We start from the raw sequence: 16,864 nt of genomic DNA, 5'->3' as shown, positions 1-16,864 counted from the left end.
ATACCTATGGGCTCCAGTAACCACTTGCCACCAGGTGGGCTGTGAGCTCGTCCACTCATCTAAGCAATAAAAAAAATAAAAAAACACTTCCTCAGAATATTACGCCCCAAGCACCAAGGTGTAAAATACAAAAAAAGAGCGAACGCTGTCCCCTCTATAGATTTAGATTTTCTAACTGCACTAGATAGACGGAACTCAAGTCCCATTCAATGTTAAACGGTTACCGGAGCACTTTTTTTATTGCTTAGGTGGGTAGACGAGCTCACGGCCCACCTGATGTTAAATGGTTACCGAACCCATAGACCTCTACAATGTAAATGCCGCCACCCACCTTGAGACATGAGTTGTAAGGTCTCACTTTTAACAGTGCAACGCCTCCCCCCCCCCCCTTCAAATCGAGACGCATTACTGCTTCACGGCAGAAATCAGGGTGGTGGTACTTACCTGTGCGGACTCACAAGACGTCCTACCACCAGTACCCATAAGTATCCATAAATGAAATTATTAAATTAAATTAAATTAAATTATAGGCAGTGAAGCCCGGTAAAAAAAATTGACAAAATTTTCAGTCATAATTGATCTTCTTTAATTATTTAAAGATGCTTCGTGAACGCAGAGGAGCATTCATGAATAATACTGTCTACGTAAGAGACAAAGTAAATAGATGAGTCGTTGAAATTGTTTTAGTACGGTCATTAACAATGATTCAAGGATTAGAGTACTTGATGTGTTTCAGTGAATATTCAGTAAGGCTCGATTTATCGTTGTTAAATTCTTTTTGACTATTAATCAAGCTAAATGTATAACAAAAATCACATGAGCTAAACAATAAATAGCCTAATTTATATTAATCATTACCCAATGTAGATAAGATTGGCTATTCTTGGAGGAAACCTTTACCCCAGGACATTCACCAAACATATTATTTATTAGTTAATTAATAGCATAGATCACATTGCGTTAATTTTTGTTTTAATGTCACTTGTATGAAATAAAAGGCTTTTTATTTCATTCAATTTTATATTAATCATAATAAAAGTTACTGTAAACGTGTTTTGTGAATAATTAATAATGTAATTGTAATGTATTAATAATGTAATAAAAATAATAATTAAATAATGAATATTCTCATATTCACGACTACTACCATTATACGAGATCCTAATGAAACTTTGCGACTATGCTGCACTATGCAATACCGACTTCGATACGATCCTTTGTCATACAGAGAAAAAAACATCTAAGGTGGTTCAATTTTCTGCGTCGCCAACAATGTATGTATGTACATACGCAGAATGTGCGTTGATTTGTAAGCACTTGCAATGGTTTGCCAAAAAATCTGACTTCGACTTCATCCAATGTAACATGAGTAACAGCAATTAGGGTTTTTATTTATTAATTTTTATTTCCCTTGTAGTCAGACGAGCATACGGCCCACTTGACGGTGAGTGGTTACCGTCGCCCACGGACTTCAGGCATTGTCAGGGGCAGAGCCAAGGTGCTTCCTACCGTTAAGAAATTTTCAAAAGCGGGCAAATGACACGAAGAAAATTCTTAAATTATGGGCAATTTATCTGGATAGAAAATCTCTAATCCTTAAAAGGATTACTTTGTCAATTTTTATTTCATTTAGTCTAGTCTCAGTGGAAATTATAGTAATTAATTTATGTCTGACAAACATATTTGTAATTAACTACAATAATAAGGCGTGAAAACTACGTTATCTATTCGACACACTAAGTAATTTATGGTTCGAGAAAATTAAAATGGTCAAGTTTACGTGGAAATTATGCTTTGTTTCCATTATTTATTCTATGCAGACACTCGCACGCATATGCAATGTAATCGCAATTTGAATGAGAAATAATCTCTTTTAAATAATATTGGTTTATTATTTAAATGAAGTTTCAGTTAAATTTAACGTGGATTGGTGGTACGACAAGGTCGAAGAAGAAGCTGCTAACGACAACGGTGCTAATATTTGTATCTGATAACATTGTGAACCAATTCTCTAAGATATCAACAAGATTTGCTTATTTATGGATTAACGTTAAGCTGCTACGTACGTGCACATTAAACACGTTTTATATTTATTCAAACTTAACTCTTATGTTCTTTTATTTTTTTCTGAATTAGAAATGAGAACACTGTTTTACCGTATTTGGTTTTCGTGATCGCGATAAAATTACACATTCGTATAGGGTATGAAGAGTACTGTTTCTATATTTATTGCTTACGCAACTCAGGTTTTTCTTAACCAGTTTACTGCGATCTGCGGAACATGAATTATTTGATACTTTTTTTAAAAAAATATTATCAAAATTATTTGGATCAAAAATAAAATCGTTGTGTCTATCTCTCTTTGAGGACAATCTTAGGGTACGGCCACGTCCTTTCGAGATCGATTCCGCAATCCGCACAGGCTAGTTCTTATTGTGAATAAATTAAACAATTTGAAAGTTCCAATTTCCCAACTCAATTTTGATCCCATAATGTTACTTGAACGAATAATGATTGGCATTCTCCTTAATTTCAATTAAATATAATAAACGCTAATATGGGCGCTATAAAATAATACGCTGTTAGTTGAAGATCCTATTAATATATCACTGCTGTGTTTCCGCAACTGGAAGATGGATTTGGTACACGTGCCTTGAGCATTATTATAAGTACGTAAAAGCGTCATATGATCATCTGAGGATTAGCTTGCAGTGTGAAAAGTAGGTATCTCTGTAATTTTAATTTTTAAAAATTCGGCCAACTTCTGTTATTGTTACTTTTTAAATTTCATCTATACGTAATATAATACTCGTAGTGACGAAATTTATTACCGGTAATTAAAATTAACCACATGCCTTGATTTTTTTGCATATTGAAACACTGTGAGTGGAAATATATTTTAAAAGACAAGCTTACTTAATTTTAGGTTGATTTTTATTTATTTATTTTAAACATGCTGTACTTTGAATCATTTATATAATATAGCTGTAGCGATCTGTAGATAAGTAAAATAAATTTTTTTTATTAAAAAACAAAATCTTATATAACACTTTTTATATATGAGTATTGCCATCTCTGTCCGACGACGACGACTTCTTGAATCAAGAAACCCAATGTCTTGGATATAATTAAAGTATTCCCGTAATTATTTCCGGAGAAGAAATATACGATTTTGTGTGCGTTTCTTATAAATTTTTTAAATGCATGGCCAACTATCAAATATTCCGTCATAAAGCAAACATAAGTGGAATATAAAAGTATGCTTACATAGTTTAAAATGTATGAACGACTCCGAATGAGTTCAGATAAAATGAGTCATACAATTGTAGAGAAAAATCAACAAGGTTTTATTTAGGACATGGTGATTGTATTACTATTCTTACCATTATCTACTATTGACTCGAAAAATAGTAATAACTAACCTCTAGTTATTACCATTTTTCCCGCAGTACCTAGTCGAAATTCGACTATAATTAATTGAAATTGTAAGTTTGTACACTATTATGATTGTATTTTATACTTCTATAATCACAAATTTCGATAAGGCTACTCTATAAAAAAATATTAATAAAGACAAACAATATTTAATTTATTCTCAATTTGACCACAGACGTCAAGAACAAAAGTTTGACAATAATTAGTATGCATGCGTGTTGCGTCAAATACATGGTATGTAGTGTTTCTTCTCTATATTCTCTATAAGTGTGGAAAATTTCATACTCCTCCGTCCGCGCAATTTTCGTAAAAAGGGATACAAAGTTTTTGCTTCACGTATTAATATATAGATCAATAATAATAAAAATTATAATATTTTATGGACTTTCGGACTATAATAATATTTTAGACAAATCTTACCAAAAGACTCGTAAGAGATTCAGTGTAATAGCATAACATTGTATCTTGTATATTGTAAACTGCTTGTGTATGACGGTTTGATATTCTACTAACTTAAACTAACAGAAAAACATATGAACGGTGATCCTTCGTAAATATTCGTCGTGGTTTAAAGGATAAGACGTCCGGTGCATTCGTATCAAAGGCGGATCCAGCTTTGGCGCCAGGAGGGGGTCACATAGTCGTGGGCAAGCTAAGAACTTATAATTAAATTTTGATAACAATAGATAATAAATAAATCATGATGTTCTTCAATTAGTCCAAGTTAGTTCAAGTCCTGGAACTAGCTCAGGGGGGGGGGGTCATGACCCCCATGACCCCCCCCTGGATCCGCCGTTGATTCGTATATAGCGATGCAACGGTGTTCGAGCCCCGCGGGCGGGTATGAATTTTTCTAATGAAATACGTACCAACCTAACAAATGTTAACGATTGACTTCCACGGTTCATAATTTGCGTAATTACTGGTGGTAGGACCGCTTGTGAGTCCGCATGAGTAGGTACCACCACCTCGCCTATTTCTGCCGTGAACAGTAATGCGTTTCGGTTTGAAGGGTAGGGTAGCCGTTGTAACTATACTGAGATCTTAGAACTTATACCTCAAGGTAGGTGGTGCTTTTACGTTGTAGATATCTATGGGCTCCAATAACCACTTAACACCAGGTGGGCTATGAGATCGTCCACCAACTAAGCAATAAAATAAAAAAAATTACTTGTAAATAAGTTTGTACAAGCGTCATCCCAGAATCTAATGCAATACTGAACACTAACAGGCAATCAATCGGAGTATAATTAGCACAGTTCAGACCTTCGATCAACAATTGTTGAACGAAGGTTCAGACGTTGCGAGGTAATCAAAGCATTTTAAAATGAGAATAATAGATTTTTTATTGTAGACAATATTTTCCCAAAATTGTTTTCCTTAAGTAGAAGTTAGTATTCTCCGCATTCCCTTCCCCGCGCGCGTTAAATTTGTAATTTATGAATAAAGAATGAAATACATTTCATTTTCCGGGGTAAAAAATTGCTTCTGTCAGTCACTCTCCGGTCCATAAACTACCAGTCGACTTTAAAATCTTTTGGTATTTGAAACAACGAATCAGCAAATAGGTAACCAAAACATTTGGTTGTGTATTGGTTAAACACTATTTTTGATATTTTTCGGATATTCATACAATTTTATTACTAAAACACGAGCCATTTTACTATTGTTATATTCAATCTAACATATAATGATATTTTATTACAGACAGATAAAAACACGCTATAAAAAATTGCGTCATTGTGAGTGTAAACAATTATTCGTATCGTGATTTTTAACAAAGTCTAAATTATGAAACGAAATTTTTGACTCTCGGATTTTGCAAGTTTGTGTTTGCCAATGAGCAGTGTTCGGTTACGTTTGTTTGTTTCTCTGTTCTTTACTCCCGGTGGTTTTCCCTTAAAACGCGTTAAAACTTTCGTTTATCATGTAGTACAGAGCTACAGTGAAATAAAATGAATTCTGTAGGTAAGTATCTTTGAACTAAATTGATCATAATTTATTTTACTTTACGTTCAAGTTTTGAAGGATATCTTTTTCAATTAAGAAAGGCAGCACAAAAAAAATTGGTTATAATTTTGCTATGGCTTTAGATACCTATATAAAATAACTTCCTTCCTGTAAAATCAGCAATAGACACCATCATTGTGCCCAAGGCATAAAATCGTGGACTCCGAAGTGTCTGATGAAATATACCATGATTTCTGTAAAATTGTAAAACTTAATTGAGGCCTGATAACACCTAAGGACAAATATATCACGTCACAGCCGGAGTCCCGCAAGGCTCCGACCTCTCCCCGCTACTATTCAGTTTGTATATCAATGATATACCCCGGTCTCCGGAGACCCATCTGGCGCTCTTCGCCGATGACACCGCCTTCTACTACTCGTGTAGGAAGAAGGCGTTGCTTCATCGGCGACTTCAGACCGCAGCTACCACCATGGGACAGTGGTTCCGGAAGTGGCGCATCGACATCAACCCCACGAAAAGCACAGCGGTGCTCTTCAAAAGGGGTCGCCCTCCGAACACCACGTTGAGCATCCCTCTCCCGTCTAGGCGCATCGACACCTCCGCCTCCGCCATTCGCCTAATCACAATGTTCGACCAGCCCATACCGTGGGCCCCGAAGGTCAAATATTTAGGCGTCACCTCGACAGAAGGATGACATTCCGCCCTCACATTAAGACGGTACGCGACCGTGCCGCCTTCATTCTAGGACGTCTCTACCCGATGACATGCAGGCGAAGTAAAATGTCCCTTAGAAATAAGGTGACACTCTACAAAACTTGCATACGCCACGTCATGACCTATGCAAGTGTAGTGTTCGCTCACGCGGCCCGCACTCACTTAAAATCCTTCCAAATCATTCAATCCCGTTTTTGCAGGATAGCCGTCGGAGCCCCGTGGTTCGTCAGAAACGTCGACCTCCATGACGACCTGGACTTAGAGTCCATCAGTAAGTATCTACAGTCGGCGTCGATGCGCCACTTCGATAAAGCGGCACGACCCGAGAACCCTCTCATCGTGGCCGCCGGTAACTACATTCCCGATCCTGCGGATAGAATGGAAAGCAGTCGACGTCGCCCAAAACACGTCATCTCGGATCCTCCCGATCCACTAACGGTGCTTCTAGGTACTTCAAGCACCGGTCACCGTTCTCGTCGAACCCGTCGCTTGCGACGAAGGGCTCGACGAGTAAATTAACTCTCAGACTCAGCCCACTGAGTTTCTCGCCGGATCTTCTCAGTGGGTCGCGTTTCCGATCCGGTGGTAGATTCTGCGAAGCACGACTCTTGCTAGGGTTCGTGTTAGCATCGTCGTCAGGTTTGAGCCCCGTGAGCTCACCTACTAGTTACGGTTACGCTGGAATAGCCGCTCCAGGCTACCAGCTTAGGTAGGAAAAAAAAAAAACAAATATAACTTAATAATGAGTACGTTTATGGTTAAAATTTGTATATATTATCTTTTTGACGTGACACTCAAATAAGGTCTTATTAAATTAGTCAATTCATTCACAACACCTTTGCATAGTCTAAATCTATAAGAAAATTCGTAATCATTTAGTTTTGTGATGTAATTCTCACGTTTTTTTATATTCCCTTAACCGTCGGATATCAAACTTACTGTCAATATTTGCATCACAATCCATTATTATTTAAGAGAAAAATAAAAAATTATAGCGATCTACTTATTTACTTTCAAAAAACATCTACGGCCTGCCGATTTTGACATATAAGTGAATGACTTTACTAGAGATAGTGTCGTCCATCGGAAAGTTACTTAAAGGTCATATTGAAAAGGGAGTTAGCTCAATTGGTATGAGCATTCCTATCTTTAGTAGGCTATCCGTCCTCCCGACGATGGATAGATGGAAAAGAAAGTAAGGACAAAAGGATAGATTTGTCTATCCTTAGCAACCGAAACAGCAGATAGATATTTTATAGAAAACGGCCGTAAGTTTATATGTGTTAATGTATAAGGTACGGTTTTATGTCCATGATAGCAGGTGTCTGTTAACTGTGACACCTACACATATTATTATGTATTTTATTTAGGTTATGAAGAAATCACCGGATACTGGCCGGAAGGCCTGTGCGTTAGGAGGCGTGGACGGGACGGGTCATGTTGAAATCGAAGAAACTAAATCCGCGTCCGAACCTTGGATTAGACAGAAAAATTATATTGAGCGATTATCACTCCCTATCGCCCTAGCTAAAGAGAATACCAGAACAACGATCGCCGGGTCAAAGGCCCCCGGGCCTCTCTTTTCGAGAGCTATTCAAAGCGCGCCTTAAGGTACCCTAAACAGCCCACGGGATACCATGCTGGATCGAAAAACGCGACCTTCAGTCACCCACACACAACGTTCTTCCGCAAGATGCGTGTAGCGGTATAAGTAGGAGACCAGAAGCACTTCACGGGCCAGAATTGGAGCGAGATGTTTAATCTGGCAGCAGCTAGACGGCGAGTTTGGTGCGGAGAGAGCGTATACCTAGTATATGAAAAGACACAGGATAGTTCATTTTTAACGGTGACAAGTCGTACTCAAAAATAGCTTATATAATTAATGATAAGTTGTACTCTATGTTGTGCATATACCTTATGTGATGAAGAAATAAAGTTGACTTGTAGATTATTCCGCTTTATCTCAGACTACTGTTTAAATAGAAGTATATTACTCAACGTAAATAAATGGGTCTTTTATTTATAGTCACATATCAACGCTGTTTAGCACTCTGATATTTAAATGATAATAATATTAATACTTTAAAAATCTTGGCCAGTGCTGCATACCGCATAGAAATTATACAAAATGCTCCTACCTGATGAATTTAAACAAATCGGGTATTATAGGAACTAGTTCTTCTCGAATCAGACATCGGAATATACCTAGTCAGGTCATAAATTCTGTCACATGTTTGATGTAAAATAATTGAAACAAGTTTATTCATTATGTAACCATTCATATACCAAAATGAACTTAACAAAACATAGATTCTTATGACACTAAAGTTTATTCAAAATGACCTCCGTGATTTTGAATACAGGCCTTCAATCTGCGCGGCCAGTCGTCTATCGCAGCACGAACGAGGTCCATGTCAATATCGGCGGCTGCCTTAATCAAGGATGTCTTGAGTGACTCCAAATTGGGATGAGGCTTTGAGCACGCCTTTTCCTCCAAGTGTTGCCATATCTTGTAATCTAACGGATTCAAATCTGGACTGGAGGAGGGGCAGTCTTCGTGCCGGATGAAGTCGATTTCACGCGCCGCCAGCCAGTCTTGAGTCTTGTGTGCTCTTCGCTCTATGAGCTGGCGCCGAATCTTGTTGGAATACCCAGTGCTTGTTATTGAACATGGTATGAGAAACAGGTTCCACAAGGTTCGTCAGGACTGTATTTTGATACACAACTGCATTCGTTTTTACACCTTTCTCACAAAAATGTACCTCTGTTAAGCCCCAATAAGAAACTCCCAACCATACCATGAGCGAGGATGGAAAATGACCTCGTTGGACACGCGGAATACGGTTGCTCGCTTCTTCACTACTGTGTGCGTACACCTTATCATTTTATTTGTTGTAGCTCTCTTCTACGGTAAAAAATTTTTCATCCGAAAAAAGAAGTTCCCGATATTTTTTTCCCGCGTACCGCTTCAACAAAGCGCGGCATCTCTTCAGTCTCAGGTCCATTAGACGAGCATTCAAACGATGTCCTGTTTTTCTTCGATATGCCCGAAGCCCTAAGTCTTCATTTAACACCCTTTTCACCGTGGTCCTGCTTAACCCCATCTGAAAGACCAACAGTTTCTGCTTACGTTTGGGATTTCTTTGAATTCGCGCCTTCACAGCTTTTATCACTGCTGGAGTCCTAAAAGACCGAGGGCGACCACTTCTTGACCTGTGATCTACACTAGAGTCTTCATTGTATCGTTTGATGGTACGATAAACGAATCTTTTGGTTATATTCAAATCTTTCAGTATGTTAAAAATTTGAATTGGCGCGTAACCGCAACGATGCAACGCAATAACTGCAACACGGTCTTCTTTAAGCGTCCACTCCATATTTAAAAATGAGTAAAATTCTAAAAGTATACATTTTTATTTTCATGAACAATTCGAAATTCGAATTCAATAAGCTTTTTTGTGGCCAGCATTCTAAAAGAAAAGTTTTTACTGTGTGACAATACTTATGACCTGACTAGTTATAAAGACAATCCATATTGTTTATTTAATTTTTCTATTTTATGCACAAGGGTACAGTGAAGGACTTAATGCCTAAGGTGAACCAAGTGTGGTGTAAAGAGTCCTGTGGTAGGTGCACAGTAAACCTATACATAACATACAATTATACTAATCATAATAATAATATGCAATTTATCCATATTTATTACACATATTACACGTTTATATAATACATCACATTTCCCAACTCACTAAAAATATACATTTCAGAAATCTGTTATTACCTATTGGTTGGTTCAATGATTGGTTCCATTATCTATTCCGTGGTTCCATCGTATGGAAAAATGTGTCAAATTTCGCGGAGAATACTTCGAAAAGCAATAAATACATTTTTAAATAGTAATGTTGTGTCACTTCGTTAATTCCCGAAATTTTCAGTGCCGCCCTCGTATTGACACCCGTTCAACAGTCCGACGTTTTTTTAATTCCATGAATGTTTTTATGTTTGTTGTTTAAAAGCTAGTGATTTCTATTCATTAATTGACTGCTATTGACAGTAATTGATCTAATTTTTACTGAAAGTAAAATTGTCGTTTTCAAGCTCTGCAAGATAAGTTCTAGTTGCTACTAAGGGATTATCTCCTATAGGCCCATGGAAACCACCATTCCAAGTTGCATCGGCCCTGAAATAATGGTTAACTTATCCTAAGAACGCATTATTATAATAATAAGCCTTTATTGCTGTTTTACTAACTTAATACATTACTTAATAATAAATTAAATTTAAGTGCAACTTATAATCAATATCAATTATTCCGTTCGGCGTTCGGTGTGGTTTTAGAAACAGCTTGTCTCTCGACAAAGGCCTCCTCTAATTATTACCTCGCGGTAAATTAGGTAAGAGGTGCGGTATTCGACTTGGTATTTGACTATGATCAAGTCTACCAGTTGAGTAAAGATAAAATTAATGGACAATCTAGGCAAGAGGTGCTACGGGTGATACAACGTCACCAGTACGAGGTCGCATCTTTCATATCTTCTGATTAATAGCCGGTCTGACAAAGTGAGATCCTTTACACGCTTAACCTTTATTTAATGATTTATAATTACAATCTATCTTAATTTGTTTGCATAAATGTTATCTTTGGGTGAACGTCTTAAAAATATCATAAAACTAAATTTGTTTATCCGGAGTAATCTTGCGACGTAGATCACCGTAATTGATTGCGTGTAACTCAAAGTTTTAAACGTATATTTTTATTTATATAACAGTATCGTCATTGTACCTACTGATGGGGCTCGTGCAGCCTAAAATAGTAAATTATTTGGTATTTAGAGAACCTTGATTACCGTTATCATACAAGTCTTCAGTTCGGTTCTAGTCGCAGACATAATTAAATCTACTTTTATATGTTGATTTTTTTTTCCTTTTTTTTTTGTTTATGAATTACAAAAACACCTTAGTCGTGCATGACCACAAAATCTGTAAAGTAGGTATTTGAAACATCAGAAATAATAGTAACAGTAGTTTTAATTACGTTTACGAAACAAGACAGCATTTTATTGTTTTGAAATATCACCATTCAATAGACCAATAAATAAACCTTAGTAAGGTTGTTTAATCGAAAAAACAATTTTATACACTGCACGTGAGTGTGACACTTCGAGACGTCACGGTGTCAGCATGTGAAAAAAATTATGATCTAGTAAAAAAGGATATGAAAGGGATTGTTTGTTATTTATCTAAAAATTCGTGAGTAGCTTGATATTTGATACTTTGACTTAAAAAAAATAACTTTTATGGTTTTGTTTCAATCAAGACCATCCTACCTAGAGGATGAAGCGATTCCTCCCTTAGATTTTAATTTAGGTACCTATTTATTTTATTAAGGTAATAAGTACTAGGTTTTTAATAATTATGTAAAAGTACATTTTGGAAATGACTCTCTTACGTTTTTTGTATGTCTAATAATTGTAGTGACGGGTACCGTATCTTGTGTTGAGATTATTGTTAAGTCATGCAAATATAATAAAATAATTAACTAATTTACTTTTTTAATCAAGCTTACACGCTTTAAAAGAAAATCGAAATAAAATTAAAATAGTATTTTTTTCCTTGTGATAACGCACAGGATGTTTGGCTAAAATAATAAAGTGGTTTTATTGTCACCGGTATGCGTCAAAATTATTAAGTTAATCGGACGTTTTAAGCTAGCTAAAACTACGTTGAAATATTCCATTACATAGATACATATATAAAGACATAGATAGATTGAAGTCAAGCTAGTAACATGTAAAGAGGGTTAATTAATAAAAAAATATATTTTTATAATAAAAATGGAAAGGCTGCCGTTATTTGTAGGACGAAGATAACATTCATCTGACGATAAATCTAAAATGGTTTTATAATGTGATTGTGGTTCGTCTTTATTTTACTATTATTAATGGAAATATTTTAATTAAAAGAAAAATAAAAATTTCATCAGACTTTATGTTAAAAAAAAATTTGGAGTTAACTCAACAAAAGAAGTATCTAGTAAATTTAAAATTTTTGAGGGGTGGATTGAGGTGACGTTCAGCGTTAATTGATAACTTCTAACACAGCACACAGCTATATATATAATCTAATAAGAACATACAAAAAATTAAAAATATATGCAGCACAAATTCAGAATTGAGGTGATAAATCATTATTCTTATTTATCTGCTAATTAGTGATAATACGGTTCGTCTACTAAATACACAATATTAACTCGTAGTCACGCACGATTAGTCACGAAATGAGTTATTAAGTATTAACCTCTCGTATTAACATAATTATCAAATCATTAGTAAGAAAGAGATATGTCTAATTCCTGACAATCTTGTTACATGATTATTATTTTTTTCCTACCTATGCTGATAGCCTTGAGAGGCTATTTTAGCTTCACCCTAACGTTTGTAGGTGAGCTCACGGGGCTCAAACCGGAGAGTTGCTAACACTGACACTAGCAAGAGCAGTGCTTCGCAGAATCTACCACCGGATCGGAAACGCGACCCACTGAGAAGATCCGGCGAGAAACTCAGTAGGCACAAGATTTACGTCGGATATTATAATTAATTTATCATTAGCAGATCATCCAGCTTTTGAGCTCAACATGTGTCTGTAATTGTTTTTTATGAACGCAAGATTAGTTCTTCAGCCTCTCACGAAGGTGACGTTCAATGAATGATCAGTGATGCACCGGTGTTCGAATCTCAGGCGGGTACCAATTATTCTAACGAAATACGTACCTACTCAACAAATGTTCACGATTGACTTCCACAGTGAAGGAATAACATCGTGTATAATAATTACTGGTGGTACGACCTCTTGTGAGTCCGCACGGGTAGGTACCACCAGCTTGCCTATTTTTGCCGTGAAGCCGTAATGCGTTTCGGTTTGAAGGGTGGGGCGCCGTTGTAACTATACTTAGACTAATTATACTACATATATTGAGACCTTAGAACTTATATCCCAAGGTGTGTGGTGCATTTACGTTGTAGATGTCTATGGGCTCCAGTAACCACTTAACACCAGGTGGGCTATGAGTTCGTCGACGCATGTAAGCAATAAAAAAAAGGTGAGATTTTTGCTAGAGGTTGGCGATTTCACTCTAAGACCTAATGTGAAGCAAAATGTGATTTAGGGGCGGCTGAGCGGTCCCTGAGCAAACGCATGCGCGATACAGTAATGCTCAATCTTTTTATATTCAGCAGTGATTGAGGAACTGATGGAGGGGCTGTGACTGAATTGGGACACTCATGTTCTAACCGTTCTACCATCAGTCTTATATGACGTTGTTCATGTTGCTACTGTCGCCAAAAATAGTAGCTTGTAGCTTTGTTGTTCATTGCTAAACATGATTGATTCCATTTTATTCATAAGTAATTGTAGATTAAAGCGCTTAAACTCCTTCACATTGGAAGATTCATTATTTCACTTTCTAAAGTAATGTTTTTTTTGTAACAATTTCGTCAGTGTATTGTATTATACAATATGTACTTTTTTCCACAGGAGAAAATCGCCGGATCCCCACCCGCGCGGCAGGTGGGGTATGTGAGAGTTGAACCTCACTAAAAACTCCTGTCGCTCACAGTCGGCGCCCTACCCGGGACCGGGCCGGGGCCCAGTCGGGGCTATTGAGACGGCGGGACAGGGTTGACGCAGAGCATATTACATCCATCCCGCCGGCCCACACACGCCAGACCGGCGGCCGCCCGCGGCACTACCACCAGTTCCCTCGATCAGCGGGCCGAGAGCCCGCCTTGATGGCGCCGCGCTACACCTTCCCCCGGAGCGGTCGGGGGAACGCGGTCTACCATCACCACTATATGTACTTAATTAAAGTTAAGCACCAAGACTAGTTACCTACTTATAGGTAGACGTCAAATTTATATTGAACACTTGCACACACGTCACGAAAAGAAATGAAGATTTTAGCAGCTCACCCTTGACCGAGGCCACAGGAAAACAAAATCGTTTTGTAAATGAACAATGTAAAGTCATTTGTGTACGTTATGTTACATCTGCAGCATTACAATTAATCTGTGATAACGTATCGTATACGTTTCCAAGGAATTTCGTTGGCTGTGCCAATAAAGTTCATTGTTTTTAAAGGAACTCGTTGACGAGTAGTAAGTAACCTTTCCCTATTGGAATACAAATCTATATCATCAACAGGTCGACCGGTAACGGGAACTGTCTGAAAATTGTTCAAAGCAGCACAAAACTGAAGTTATGAGTAATCTTTCGCTCTTAAGGAAACATACATTTGTATATGGATACCCCCGACTCGGGAGAATCCAGAGTGAGAGATGTTATTTGCGGTTTTACCAAGATGATATAACGTTTACGCATGGGCCATTACAAAACAGAGATTTAATAATAATTGGTCTTCGCTCCAAAATCCAACGTTTTAATTATCAAGGAATGTTAAATGGCTAGTTAACTGACAATGTTTCTTGGCGTACTGATTTTTAAAGATCCATACAAAAAAATATGCTAGATAGTTGTTGATTTTAAACGGTTCTATTAAGATGGAGCAGGACCGATGTCTTATGGGACCCTTGTATGTGATCTTGTATCTGTCTCAAACCTTGTATTTGAAATTTTACCCCTTCATGTTTACAGATTGATCTGAAATTTGGTACACTTCTTTAGTTTTGATGACAATATAATTATGTACATTAAGTGTCATTGTAAATCCAAGGTGGTCGCCGGACCAAAATGGCGAATTACCCTGTTAATAGAACCTTAGGCTTCGATAGTACAACACACTTGAAAAAAAACTAGATGCATGTTACAATCATGCATGCACCGCATGCCGATCGGCTACTTAAGCAAATGTGTGTTGAAGTAAGCCAATCACTATAATCGTGTGACTTTATAGCAAGATTATATTTAAAAAAAAAATTAACTCTGGTTGCACCACGATTATTAGCCTGACCAATGGCTTCAGATCTTTGACGAGAGTGGTGTCATAATTAATTCAAGGTTTCAATTGTGCTCAAGACACTTATACTATTCGTCGCACAATATTTTTATTCCGTACTAGCTGACCCGGCAGACTTCGTAGTGCCTCAATCGATAAATAAAAGACTTAAACTTTTGTTTAAAATAGACTTATAACAAACAAAAGGAATCCGTCAAACAAAATTGTTATTTTTATTTAATTCCGAGCACTTTCATATTTATCTACCTTTTAAACCTTCTCTGGACTTCCACAAATAATTCAAGACCAAAATTAGCCAAATCGGTCCAGCCGTTCTCGAGTTTTAGCGAGACTAACGAACAGCAATTCATTTATATATATATAGATATATAGATCGGTAGAGTTGACCTATTCACGTGATGACACCAAAGATACTGAAGGTTTGTATTCTAATGTTAAAAGGCTGAGCAATTTTTTATTACATTTTAATTGTTGTTACTTGTTATTATTATTTTTCATTTTTATTATTGGATGACAAATTTGCTTTTTATTTGATGTTAAGCGACTATCGGAACTCATAGATACCACAAAGTTGAATTGTCTCAACTCTGAGTATCCTCCGGAGGCGCTTAGACGGCTGTTAGCGAATCCCGGCTGCTAGCGAATCCCCTCCCTCCTGGCTGAGCTTTTGCTCGCCCACTTGTCCTGGTGAAACTGGAAAGGCATCCGGACCACCAGTAATACTTCATTCATAAAAAACTACTTCTCTAACGAGGCGGTCACACAGAAATATAATGAAATAAATTAATTGTGAAAAAACGGTTATAAATAAGTAGTAATACAGTCACACAAAAGATCCCAGGGGTAATTGGAAATTATCCGGTCAGCCCGTAAAGATTATTACTACTGGTGTTTTACCTTGAAACCATTCTCAAAAACGAAGTCTAACTGTACAAATGATGACTCCTAACAAGATAACATTGAAAAAAAACTCGTTCAAATAATTATATTGACGTGCGGAATCTACAGTATTTTACGGACGTGGGAGGTTTCTGCTTACATATTGTTGCATCACAGGTTCGCAAACTTTGAAATTGATAATGGAACCTAACATTTATATTGTAGCTTTTTAAAGCGAACAGCGTTTATGTTTTTTTATTGCCTAGTTGGGTGGACGAGCTCACGGCCCACCCGATGTTAACTGGCTACCGGAGCCCATAGACATCTACAACGTAAATGCCGCCACCTACCTTGATATATGAGTTCTAAGGTCTCAGTTTTTACAGTACAACGGCTGCCCCACCCTTAAAACCGAAACGCATTACTGCTTCACGGCAGAAATAGGCAGAGTGGTGGATACCTACTTGCGCGGAATCACAAGACGTCCTACCACCAGTAATTACGCAAGTTATGATTTTGCGGGTTTGATTTTTATTACACGATATTATTCCTTCACCGTGGAAGTCAATCGTAAACATTTGTTAAATACTTATTAGAAAAATGTGTACCCGCCTGTGGGATTCGAATACCGTGCATCGCAATAAAAGAATGCACCGGACATCTTATCCTTTAATCCACGACGATTTATATTGACTTATGTTTACTTGCTTAGTTTTTTTTGAAGTCGTCGTGGCCTAAAGGATAAGACGTCCGGTGCATTCGTGTCTAACGATGCACCGGTGTTCGAATCCCAGGCGGGTACAAATTTTTCTAATGAAATAGGTACTCATCAAATGTTCACGATTGACTTTCACGGTGAAGGAATAACACCGTGTAATAAAAATCAAAACCCG

The 16,864-nt window shown here is 37.2% G+C and overlaps 1 protein-coding gene across 1 annotated transcript in view; it reads right to left on the bottom strand.

The window, feature by feature from the left end:
• Positions 1-16,864, bottom strand: part of LOC101736139 (pH-sensitive chloride channel 2) — a 38,898-nt gene that overhangs the window by 15,975 nt on the left and 6,059 nt on the right. The gene's annotated exons all lie outside the window — the stretch shown is intronic.

The sequence above is a fragment of the Bombyx mori genome, chromosome 17 (assembly GCF_030269925.1).
Source record: "Bombyx mori chromosome 17, ASM3026992v2".
NCBI classification, from domain to species: domain Eukaryota; kingdom Metazoa; phylum Arthropoda; class Insecta; order Lepidoptera; family Bombycidae; genus Bombyx; species Bombyx mori.
The sequence above is the reverse complement of the archived record's forward strand: the minus strand, read 5'-3'. Positions and strand labels throughout refer to the sequence as shown.